The sequence below is a fragment of the Oryctolagus cuniculus genome, chromosome 7 (assembly GCF_051225735.1).
Source record: "Oryctolagus cuniculus isolate XC-2025 breed Fujian yellow rabbit chromosome 7, ASM5122573v1, whole genome shotgun sequence".
Lineage (NCBI taxonomy): Eukaryota > Metazoa > Chordata > Mammalia > Lagomorpha > Leporidae > Oryctolagus > Oryctolagus cuniculus.
The window spans coordinates 131986254-131998437 of NC_142873.1; the positions used below are offsets into that span (position 1 = coordinate 131986254).

The 12184-nt window shown below is 53.0% G+C and overlaps 1 protein-coding gene across 7 annotated transcripts in view; it reads left to right on the forward strand.

Annotated features, from left to right (window-relative positions):
* Window positions 1-12184, forward strand: part of HIVEP3 (HIVEP zinc finger 3) — a 487717-nt gene that overhangs the window by 229846 nt on the left and 245687 nt on the right. The gene's annotated exons all lie outside the window — the stretch shown is intronic.

Consider the following 12184-nt stretch of genomic DNA (forward strand, 5'->3'; position numbering starts at 1 on the left):
CAGGGCTGGCCCTGGCTGGAACACGATGGGAGAGGTGGGGAGGGACACACCTCCGTCACCTGCCCTTTCACCTCCAGCCCGTCACCGCTCTATCCAGGGGGTGTCTCGTTGCTTGCTCATGGCTGATCCCCTGGTACTTGGCACGCTGAGTGAAAGAGGCACCTGCACTACTTTCCTGTCTTCTCCCCCAGCCCCCTGTAGCTGGACAGCATGAGCTACCTGCTGGCTTCTGAGCCTCCTCTTCTGTTTTCCTAGCTATTGCTGCATGACAAACTACTCCAAAACTTAGCAGCTCGAAACAGTGCTTTATGATTTCTCACAATTCTGGCTGAGAGGTTCCACACTGGGTTTGGAGGGCTTGCATCTGCAGCTGCCTTCCTTGTGGGGCTGGGCAGGGCTGGGAGGCACCCCGGAGCCTCACATGCAGCGCCCAGGTTCTCCTCTATGTGGCATTTGTCCTCTGGTGGGGCCAGACCCCGCTTCCCCACAGCTTGGAAGTCTTAGGGTTCCCAGAGCAAGAAGGCAAAACTGCCAGGCATCTATGGTTGAGGTCAGAATTAGGGCAAGCGGCGCTGTGGCATAATAGGCTGGGCCTCCGCTTGTGGTGCCAGCATCCCAGCTGTTCCACTTCTGATCTAGCTCTCTGCTTGTAGCCTGGGAAAGAAGTGGAAGATGGCCCAAGATCTTGGGCCTCTGCACCCACATGGGAGACCCAGGGGAAGCTCCTGGCTTCTGGCTTCTGATCGGCCCAGCTCCAGCCACAAGTTGCCCTGGGAGTGAATCAGTGGATGGAGGGCCTTTCTCTCTCTCTCTTTCTACCTCTGACTCTCCCTCTCTGTGTCTATAACTCTACCTTTCAAATAAATTTTAAAAATCTTTTTTTTAAAAAAAAAAAAAAAGGAGAATTAGGTCAGAGTTACTTCTGCCACATTCTCTGGGCTACAACAAAAATAAAGGCCAGGCAGGTTCAAGAGGAGGGCAGAGAAGCCCCTCCCCTTGGTGAGGGCATGGCGAGGTCAGACAGCAGAGGGCCCAGGACCATGGCATGCTGTTTCCTGTCGCAAACTGTGATTCTTGGGGACACCTTTGTGACACCATGACTAAGGACGTGCTGTGAACTTGCCGTGGTCACAAAGTTCAGGGGCCACAGTTCTGGCTCCTGCATTACCCACAGCTTCAGTGGGGGCCGCTTCCCAGGGACCTGGCAGCCGCACGCCATGGAGGACCTTCCCTGCATCCGGGCCTGGCTGCGTGCATCTCCGGGACGGCTCACACCACGCTGATGTCCTTCTGGGGCTCTCACAAAGAGACCTGGATACCTTGTGGTCTCTTGGAAATGGTGAGAGGCCGAAACATGGGGCCAGGAGAGAGCAGGGATGCAGACCAGGAGCCCACTGGACAGGAACACAGGTCTATGCACGGAAGAAGCACTGAGCAGCCACAGGCCAGGTGCTGCAGGAGCCCCAAGGCTGCTGGGGCTTTTCCAGCCCCAGGAGCTGGGGACATTTCACACAGTTGGCCACGTTCACCTCAGACAACAGGAAAAGGCTTTCCTGACTGGTGGAATACACATGCAAAGGCACTGAGGTTTAAAATATGGCCGTCTGTGTGGGGACCCACAGACAGCTCAGGTGTGAGTGTCAGGAGAAATATGGCAGAGGTAGAAGATGGTCCCTATGAAGAGAGGGAGGTAGACACCAGAAAACGGAGAGCCCTCAGTGCCTGTCAAGGAGCCACGATTGTGTCCTGCAAGCCAGGGTTTTCCAAACTGGATTCCTGGAACCCTAGTGGGCCAGGAGAGGTTTATAGACACCTCTTGAAGAAAGGACTCCAGGGTCGGCGCTGTGGCGTATGGGTAAAGTCGCTGCCTCCAATGCCTGCATCCTATGTGGGTGCTGATTTGAGTCTCAGCTGCTCTACTTCCGATCCAGCTCCCTGTTAACATGCCTGGGAAAACAGTAGAAGATGGCCCAAGTCCTTGGGCCCCTGCACCTATGTGGGAGACCCAGAAGAAACTCCTGGCTCCTGGCTTCAGCCAGGCCCAGCCTTAGTGTTGTAGCCATCTAAGGGAGGTGGGGGGTGGGGGGTGGGAATGGGAGGGAACCAGCAGATGGAAGATCTTTCTTCTCTGTGTCTCCTCTCTGTCTGTAACTGACTTTCAAATAAATAAATAAATCTTTAAAAAAAAAAGGAAGAAAATAAAGGACTCCATGACCCAGTAGGCTTGGGAAATGTGGGCGTGATAACATGCTGCCCTCCTGGGAGAGCGTCAGGCTGGTCCAGGCTCCGAGAAGTACTGCTGAGAGAACGTGAGGATGAGGAGGAGAGCCGTGGGAGGAGGAAGCCGTGCTCTCTTGTGGGGAGGTGCTGATGATATTACCGGATGAGGCACTTGGGGTCTTTGGGAGCGAGCAGGGCAGGCAAGGGGGCTTGGTGTAAGTCTAGAAAGGAAGCTGGCTGCCGTGGAACGTGAACTCTCTAGCAAAGATGCTCATGTTAAAACCAGCCCAAGTATCTCAATGTGTTTTCCTAACCAGCCATTGTCTCTCTTGGCTTCTGCTGGAAATGCTGGATTTTCCCACACATGCAACTGTGGCTGCCACAATTAAATACCTTATTTTGTTTCTTCTTTTAAAAATCTAACTGTATTTATTTGGAATGCAGAGAGACAGATACAGACAGACAGATCATCTACCCACTGCTTCACTCCCCAAATAGCTGCAACAGCAGGAGCTGGTCCAGGCAGAAGCCAGGAGCCTGGAACTCAATCCGAGTCTCCCATGTGAGTGGCAGGAGCCCAAGTACTTGAGTCATCACCTGCTGTCTCGCAGATTGCACATCAGCAGGGAGCTGGAATTGGAAGTGGAATCCGAACTTGAACCCAGGCAATCCAATATGAGATGTGAGTGTTAACTGCTACACCAAATGCCCCCCTCTATTCTTCCTTTCTTTTAAAAAAATTAAGAGCTTATTTATTACAGAGAGAAAGAATCTACTGGTTCATTCCCCAAATGCCCACAAAAGCCAGGGATGGGCCAAAGAGCTGAGAACTCAATCCATGTCTCCCACACAGTGGCAGGAATGCAACCTCCGGAGCCAGAGCCACTGCCTCCCAAGATCTGCATCCGTAGGGAGCTGGAGTCAGGAGCTGGAGCTGAGTACCAGCCCAAGCACCCGGATGTGGGACATGGCTGCCCTAACCAGCAGTTAAATACCTGGCCCTCTGCATTCATGGTCCTAGAAGTGCAAAATGTTCATCTTTCTCCTCCTCCTATTGGAAGCTGTTTTTAACTTTTAGAACAAAAAGAAGCATACAATTAAAAATCCCCTTTATTCGTTCTATCAAAAAGAAGCGAAGGGAAAACATTTCCCAGAGGCATCGTCCTGGGCAGGGGGAGGACTGCAGTGGATGTGTGGAGCCGGGGTCGGAGCCGGGGCCCAGGGCTCCACGCTTTGCTCTGCTTGCTGCCGCTGCGAGGTGCAAACACCAGGACCTGAGGGTTTTCAGTGCAGATAATGAGGGCTCCAGGGAGCCGCCACAGCTGGGCCCTGGTTAAAAATGAGCAAGAGTTGCCTGGAGCCCGAGCTCCTTGGCCTCGTGCTGGTCTGGGAGATGCATTGGCCCAGGTGCAGGTCTCGGTGTGGACACCCCATGGACCTCCAGAATATTCCTCAGAGAAGGAGGGAAAGGGAGGAGCTCATTTGTCAGTGACTTTTGTGCCATGGCTGTCCCTGGGCACGCTAGGAAAAAATAGGAGAAAATGACTTTAGGTTTTTTTTGGGGGTCAGTTTCACCACACGGCTTCCAGAAGGATCGGCAGGAGAGAGAAAAGAAAAAGAATAGAAAGTAACACCTGTTGAGCATCGACTGTACACCAAGACCTCAACCCCCACATTTTGCATCCACACAAGTGCATCCCTCCTTGGTGCAAGCCTGGGGGAAGGGGAGTGCAGCCTGCTGTTTCCTTTTAAAAATATACCAGTAGGGAGCTGGCACTGTGGTGTAGTGGGTGAAGCTGCCACGTGCAGTGCCAGCGTCCCATATAGGCGTTGGTTCAAGTCTCGGCTGTTCCACTTCCCATCCAGTTCCGTTAATGTGCCTGGGAAAGCAGCAGAAGATGGCCCAAGTCCTTGGCCCCTGCACTCATGTTGGGGGCCTGGAAGAAGCTCCTGGCTTCAGACTGGCCCAGCTCCAGCCATTGTAGCCATTTGGAGAGTGAACCAGCTGATGGAAGATTTCACTCTCTCTCTGCCTCTGCCTCTCTGTAAATAAATAAATCTTTTTAAAACATGTACCCAGGGGCAGGCATTGTGGCACAGAGGGTTGAGCCACCTTTTGGGACACCCACATATCCCATATTAGAGTGCCTGGTTGGAGTCCTGGGTGCTCTGCCTCCAACCCAGCTTCCTGCTAACATCCCTGGGAGGCAGCAGATGATGGCTTGAGTGCTTGGGTCCCTGCCACCCATGTGGGAAACCTGGATGGAATTCTGGGCTCCTGGCTTCAGCCTGGCTCAGCCCTGGCTGTTTTGGGTAGCATTTGGGGAATGAATCAGCGGATGGAAGATCTCTCCCACTGTCACTCTGCCTTTTCAAGAAATGAAAAATAAAAATAAATAAACATTAAAATTTTAAAATACTTAATTTTTTATGAACTATAAGATAACATGTTTATTTTGAACATTTGGAAAATAGGGAAAAGTACCAAGGTGACAATAAGACATGCTGATGCCCAGCCAGAGTATACCACCTGACCCAGGCAGTGATGTAGCATGATCTTGAACCAGGGAGAGGCCTAGGCATGTGCAGACTCCTCTCCCACTCAGGCTCTCAGCCCACATGACCAAGTGCTTCCCACAGTCACAGAATTTCACCCCTAGCTGCACAGACAAGGGATTTGTCAGGGGGCATAGTTAGTGGCAGGGTTGGAATCTGATCTCCTGGGAAGATTGCCTTGCTCTCTTGGGGGTCTATCACCCACCACCCACAGCTCCAAGAAGGTTTGAATGAGCCCTGTGGTGCTGGGCTAGAGTCAACAATATTAATTTATTTATTTAGTATTAAGGAGGCACAGAGAGACAGAGAGAGCTTCCATCTGCTGGCTCACCCCCCAAATGCCTGCCATGGCTGGGCCTCGGCAAGGCAGAAGCTTGGAACCAGGAGCTCAATCCAGGTCTCCCAAATGGCTGACAGGGACCCAGGTCCTTGAGCCCTCACTGCTGCCACTCAGGGTCTACATTAACAGGAAGTGAGAGCTGGGGGCTGGAACACTTGCTTCTTAGCTGGTGCCTTAATTCCTAGGCAAACAGCAGCCCCTCGTATATTTTTATATGAGCACAAATATGTAGATGCAGGAATAAACACAGATGTGTGTTGATGCGTGTGGCACTTCACACACATGGTATTTCCCACTTCCACCCAGTGACAGGACCTGGTACCAGTAACACTGCAGTAGAAATGAGCACACCCACTCCCCCAGGCCTTAGTTTCCAAATACCATTCTCCAACAGAAGGACCCAGAGCTCCTGGGAGAAATGACGGATTCCAGGCCTGCGCAGGGAAAATACAACATGAGCCTGAAACATCTTGTAATTCCAGATAGTAGTGAAGTGTTTAGAAACAAGACAGGACAAGAAATATGATGTCTGAAGGACAGGAGCCAACCAGAAAGATCTGTCAGTTGCCGAAGATGGAACAATTTCAGCGATGAAACGAATCATGGGAATATTGAATTGCAACCCAAAGAACCCATGATTCATTTACATTATTTACAACTTAATATTATTTGTGATTATAAACCATTGAACACATAAATCAACAGGGAAGAAGGTAGACATCTTTACAGGAGATTTCCAGATAGCACATGTACTGTTCTCCTTCCTTCAATTGCAGCTTAATGGCTTCTCCTCTTCGTGGGGGCTAGACTTAGGGGCACACTCCCACAGCTTAGAGTGTGGGAAGGAAGTGTCACCTCAGGCTGATGAGCCAGCTGGATGTCACCGTTACAAAAGGATCAAGGCCACGGTCACTGGTTTTAAGTCCTGTCCATGCCATGTGACCCTGGAAAGGAGGGGAGGAGACAGGCACTTTACCTCCTGCCCAGAGCCCACCACTGCTGGCCGATCACAGGGAGACATCAGGCGAACGCAAACCGAGGGACATTCTGCAAAATACTGGGCTGGTGCCCTGCAGAAACAGCATGGTCATGACAAACAAGGGCCTACTGGGAAGCCGTCAGCGATCAGAGGGAGCATGGGGGTGTGACAAAGCATTGTAGGATCCTAGGTGGATACCAAACAGAGAAAGGGATACTCATGGAGAAACTTCGAAATCCACAGAGTTCTCTTGGAGGCAGCTGGGGGAGGGGCAAGTGTCTCAGCGAGTTTCCTGGACTGCCAAGACCAGTCCAGAAGTAAAAGTTGAAAACAATGTCCCCTAGAAATGCACAAAAGAAATTAAAGACAGAAAGAGAGACGGGGAGAGAGAAGCCCAAAATGTGAAAAATCTCAGTTTGCCTAATAATTTTAAAAGGCAAGCAACAATAATGGGATATCACTTTTACCTGTGAATTTTTTGTCATTTGTGTCATGAAATTTGTGTCATTCACAGTGGGTTTGGCTGCCACCTGCGATGCCAGCATACCATGAGTGCTGGTTCAAACCCCAGCTGCTCCACTTCTGATCCAGCTCCCTGCTAATGCACCTGGGAAGGCGGAAGAGGATGGCTCGAGTGCTTAGGCCCCTGCCATCCACATGGGAGACCCGGATGGAGTTCCTGGCTCCAGGCTTTAGCCTAGCCCATCCTTGGCTATTGTGGCCATTTGGGAAGTGAACCAGAGGATGAACAATCTCTCTCTCTCTCTCTCTCTCTCTCTCTCTCTCTCTAACTCTGCATTTCAAATAAATAAATCTTTAAAAAAAAAAAAAACTAATACTTTGAGTGTTGTGTAGGATGAAGGGCCCAGTACTCCAAACAACTGCTGATGACAGCAGGTACTGCCTCAGAGATCTAGAGGGTGGTTGGGGGATGTGTGTGCAAGATTTGTCCTTTTTCCAGACGCTCCCCTTGCAGAAAGGCACACGAGTAATGTCACCGTGGGCGTGCATGGGGCTACCCAGACGGCCGCTCTTCACAGCCCCGCCTGCAGCTGTGTAGGACTGGAAAGGAAGCAGATCCGGGAGAATGTAGGCGTTGCTTCTCCAAGTTCCCGCAGTCTCCTCAGTGCCATGCTGTGTAGCAAATAAGCAGGGAGTCCTAGGATACGGTTTAACACATGGACAGAAAGGTGTGATACGAGGGAGAAGACTGTTTGTAAGAGTACTCCCTGAGCGGTGGGACTCCCCGCGGGGTTTGCTTTCTTTGCGCGTTTCTGTATTTTCCTGCTTTTCCACTGTGGGGCTTCTCGCTCAAGAGGCCCTGGGCGAGTCCCCATGCCTGTTGCTGGCGGAGTCCAAGTCCCAGCCCTGCAGCACAGACACCTTTCTCCTCCAGCAAGCTCAGTTTTCTCTGGATTTATTCCATCACACTGGGTTCTTTATTTCCCTTGTTTTAGGCCAAGCATGGGGCCTGGCATAGTCAGTGCCGTGTGGATGACGGACTGAATGCTGGGAGCTGGTCCGGCCTCTGCCCCTTGTGGCGCCCTGCCACCTGCAGGTCAGCTCTTCTGCCCATGTGTGTGTGTGTGTGTGTGTGTGTGTGTGTGGTGGGGGGACCGTGGAAGCTGTTTAAGCGCAGGTCATGGGCTGCTGAGGGCCAAGGTATGGGCAGAGGAGTGAGCTGAATGGGTTACAAGAAGGACCTTCAGAGCAGTCTGGAGCCGCTGGCAGGGCTGCGCTGTGAACAGAACTCCCCCGGGGAGGCAGAGGAAGCCCAGGGAGCCAGAGCACTCGGCCTCCCTGGGGCCAGACTGCGCGTCCACCCTGGGCAGCCGGGAGGGGAGCAGGTCCCGGTTCCCAGGGCCCAGGGCTCTGTTGGGACTGATTCTGGTGCTGAAAAGGCCTTCCATAGTCCTCCTCCCCGAATCCTGTGATCAGTAGCCCCTGGGGGAGTGGGCCGATCCTCCTGCCTCCCGTAGGAGAATGCAGGCCCGCTGCACCTTCTCCTCTCCCCGCTCTCCATCTTCCAGCCCTGCAGGGCCCGGGGAGAGGCAAGTGCTGAATCCCAGTGCCGCTTCTTCAAATCTCTCTGCATTCCGGCCCTTGTCCCCATTGTTCTCTGTTGTCTGTCCAGGGCATGCCACGAAGCCCCAGGGGAACTGCCACGTGGAGTTTTGAGTCAGCAGGGAAGGTGTCCTTTCTCTAAGTCAAGGTCGTTGCTGGAGGGGAGGCCCCAGCCAAGACAGCCTCTGCATGCATGGCTGCCCCATCCCCTCCTGTTCACTGGTCGCCCCAGCAGCTGTCTCCATGCTCCTTGGTGGTTTGTGGCTGCTGACAGGATTGGATTGAAGGTGGCGCCACTTGCGCATTCTTCCCTTTGCTTCACAAGCCTCCTGCCTCGCGCTGTGTCTGCTCAATGTGGCAGAGAAAGAGGGCTGGAGACAGGGAGATGAGGACAGGCGGGGCCTTGGCTGGTGGAAGAGAGAGAGAGACTAGAGAGAGAACTGGAAGGGAGCTAGAGCTGCACATTTTATAAAAAAAGATTTATTTTATTTATTCGAAAGGTAGAGTGATAGAGAAAAAGAGAAAGAAAGTTTTTCCATCTCTTGGTTTACTCCCAAAATGGCCACAATGACCAGGGCAGGGCCAGGCCAAAACCAGGAGCCTGGACCTCCATCTAGATCTCCCACATGAATGCAGGAGCCTGAGTATTTGGGCCGTGTTCTGTTGCTTTCCCAGGCACATTAGCCGGGAGCTAGATCAGAAGTGGAGCAGCCAGGACTCCAACTGGTGCCCATGTGGGATGCCAGAGACACAGGCCACAGCTGAACTGACTACACCACAGCGTCTGCTCCGAGCTGCCCTTGTAATCATCCACCAGAGCTGCGCCGGGGTCTCCGGGGTACAGTGTTCCCTAGAGCGGGCCTTGTCACCCTGCACGAGCCCCGTCCTGTTCCAGTGGCACAGCCCTACCCCCCGCAACACACAGTCTCCCAGGCCTAAGGAGGTGAAGCCTGTGTTAGGGACCTGTTTCCTGAACAGCCTGGTTCACGCTCAACAATTCCAGGTCCTGGGCTAGATGCCGGAGGCAAAAGTGAATGACTTAGCTCCCACCTCAAGCAACCCAGGATGTGTGAGGTGTGACAGATGAGTGGATGGTGACACATTGTGGGTGCCATGGTAGATATCTGTGGGCCTGGAGGGCAGGAAGAGCAGCACTTCCGTCTGGGGGGAGGTGCAGAGAGTGTATCTGGAAGGGCTTCATGGAGGAGGTGTCTTTTGAGCAGAATCTGGAAAGTCAAGCAGATATTCCCATGGTCCCTGGAGAAGGTAGAGGGTGTGATGCCTGAGAGGGGCATGATGCACTGAGTAATCTAAAAATAAATGAGTAGGTTTGGAGCATAGGGTATGATAATAGGGAGAGGAAAACGTGTGACTGGGGAGGTAAGAGTAGGAACCAAATCAGGAAATGGCTTGTATGCCTGTTACAGAAGATAGAATTAGATTTTCTGCACGTAACCGCAAACCAAAATAACAGTGGCTTGAACACACAAGAACCAACGGGAGCCAGGCTAGGCTTGGCTGATGGTGACTCCATTATATTTTCAGTATCCTAGACTTCTTATATCTTTTAGCCCCTCCATCTACAGGGCGTGGTGTCCATCTTGAAGGTCACCTCATGTTCTAAGGTGGCTACTGGAATGCCAGCCATCACATCCATTTGTAATAAAGGGACTGGAGAAAGGTGGAAGGGCCATGCAGTCATCCACATCCAAGCTCCTTCCAAAGAGACTTCCCGGTAGTTCCACACCACGGCCTGCATTTACACCTTGTTGGCAAGGACTTAGTCACCAAGCTGCAGAGAATGAGGGGCGATGGGAACAGACTGCTGTTTCAGCAAGGTGCTGAAGGGGCAGGAGGAATTTGTCCAGCACAGAAAGGGAAGGGGAGTTCCAGAGGAAAGAGCAGCAGGTGCACAAGTGGGCGGGAGTGAAGGAGCCCGGGCTGTCAGTGGGGGAGGGCAGTGACTAGAGGTGATCGGCTGGGGTGCAGACTCTGTGCATGTGTGTGTCTGAGAGAGAGAGAGAGACAGAGAGACAGAGAGAGACAGAGAGAATGGGGACAGGGTTCAGCTGCCTACCGAGAAGGAGGGGAATGCTGGATGACAAGCGAACACCACTGCCCTCCTGGGAGTGTGGACTTAGCTCTACAGGGTGGGGGAATTATACAGAGGCTCTCAGGGGGAGGTTGACCAGATCTGGGTTTTTGAAAACAGGAGGGAGAATGGAGTCGGAACTCAGGACGGGGTGTCTTGTTCTGGGGGCCAGGAGGGCACATGTGCTGTGCAAGGGCGGGTGTTGGGGACCAGGGCAACAAAGCCAGCATGGTGGGATGGGCCATGTAGCTGAGGCCTGGAGACAGGCAGTGCAGACAAGCAGGGAGCCCCTGCAGGCTTTGTGGTCCAAGACAGAGAAAGGGTTTCCTGCCTGGGTGTTCTCTCCTCTTTGCCAGGGGGCGCTTGCTTTTGCGGTCAGAGCCAGGAAAACAAGAAACTCACTTGTCCCGTTCACCTGCTACTCACCAGGTCTGCCACCTCTTACCTCATTGTGCAGATCTGGAAACAGAAGCACAGAGGTTACAGTACCCTGTCCAAGGTCGCACCGTTAGGGAGAGCCAGAGCCAGAGAAGCCAGTTCCCCCAGCCGCCTCTGCCCGGGAGCCAGAAGGTAGCACCTGGCCCTGTGTCACAGCCAAGTGGTTCTCACTCCATGGGGTGACGGCCATGGGGCCGTGTGGTGTACATGGCATACGATTTGAGCTGCCTGCCATGTGCCCGCCTGTCTGGTGACAAGCTGGCATTCAGGGGCTGCTTCTGCACGCGCTCATTCCAGGGAGGCCCCAGAGAGCCTCGGACTGAGGCAGAGGACGGGCGTGGGCTGCTGTGTGGTTGCAGCCCAGCCAGCGGCTGCCCTGGTGACAAGGTGTCAGCACCATAGTTCCTGTTTAGAGTTTCCTCCGAAGTATTTCCCAAGCAGTCTGTCTTCCACCTTCACCATTGCTACTATAACACCCTGCACTGTTACTTAGTCAAATGTTTTTACTTACTAGCCTTGACCCAAATGACAAAATCATGGGTTTGGTTTGATGTGATTTTTCTCTGTATCACATTAAAGCAAACTCATAACTATAAAAACTGCTGACGTGTGTCTTCCTGACAGTAACAGCTACTAGATGAACTCACACATGGTATATGCACGAAGTTGTGCAGCCTTCCCAATAACCTTATGAGCCAGGTACTTGTTATCCCATTTTACAGATGAGGAAAACAAAGCACAGGGCAACTATGTAAGTACCAAGCACTGAGATCATGTGGCTAACAACCTTGCAATCCGCTGGTGCTGGGTGGTCCCCGCCGTGACTACTCAAGGTGCCGAGCCTGTGGCGAATTCTGCAGCAGCATGTGTGGTCCCATAAGTTGTGAGAGAGCAGATCAACCTTGACCTCGGGCAGGGGAGGCGCTGGTACCGAGGGAGCACCCCAGGAGCAGGTGATTAAAAATGTGAGGGCACTAGGCTAATCCTCCCCCTCTTGGCGCCGGCACACCGGGTTCTAGTCCCAGTTGGGGTGCCGGATTCTGTCCCGGTTGCCCCTCTTCCAGGCCAGCTCTCTGCTATGGCCAGGGAGTGCAGTGGAGGATGGCCCAAGTACTTGAGCCCTGCACCCCATGGGAGACCAGGAGAAGTACCTGGCTCCTGCCATCGGATCAGCGCGGTGCGCCGGCCGCAGCGCGCCGGCTGCGGCGGCCGTTGGAGGGTGAACCAACGGCAAAGGAAGACCTTTCTCTCTGTCTCTCTCTCTCACTGTCCACTCTGCCTGTCAAAAAAAAAAAAAATGTGAGGGTTGTGCTGATGCAAAGGGTACCTGGAGGGACAGGGTGTGGCGGGGAGTAGGGTTCCGAGGGGGCTCCCAGGGTTCTCCCCAGCAGGGTTCCCTGGAGCCGGGCGGGACCAGGAAAAGACCTGGGGTTGGAAGGGACTGTGCACTTCCACCTCAGTGGGAAGACAGCACATTGACCAGGAGGAAGGAGCA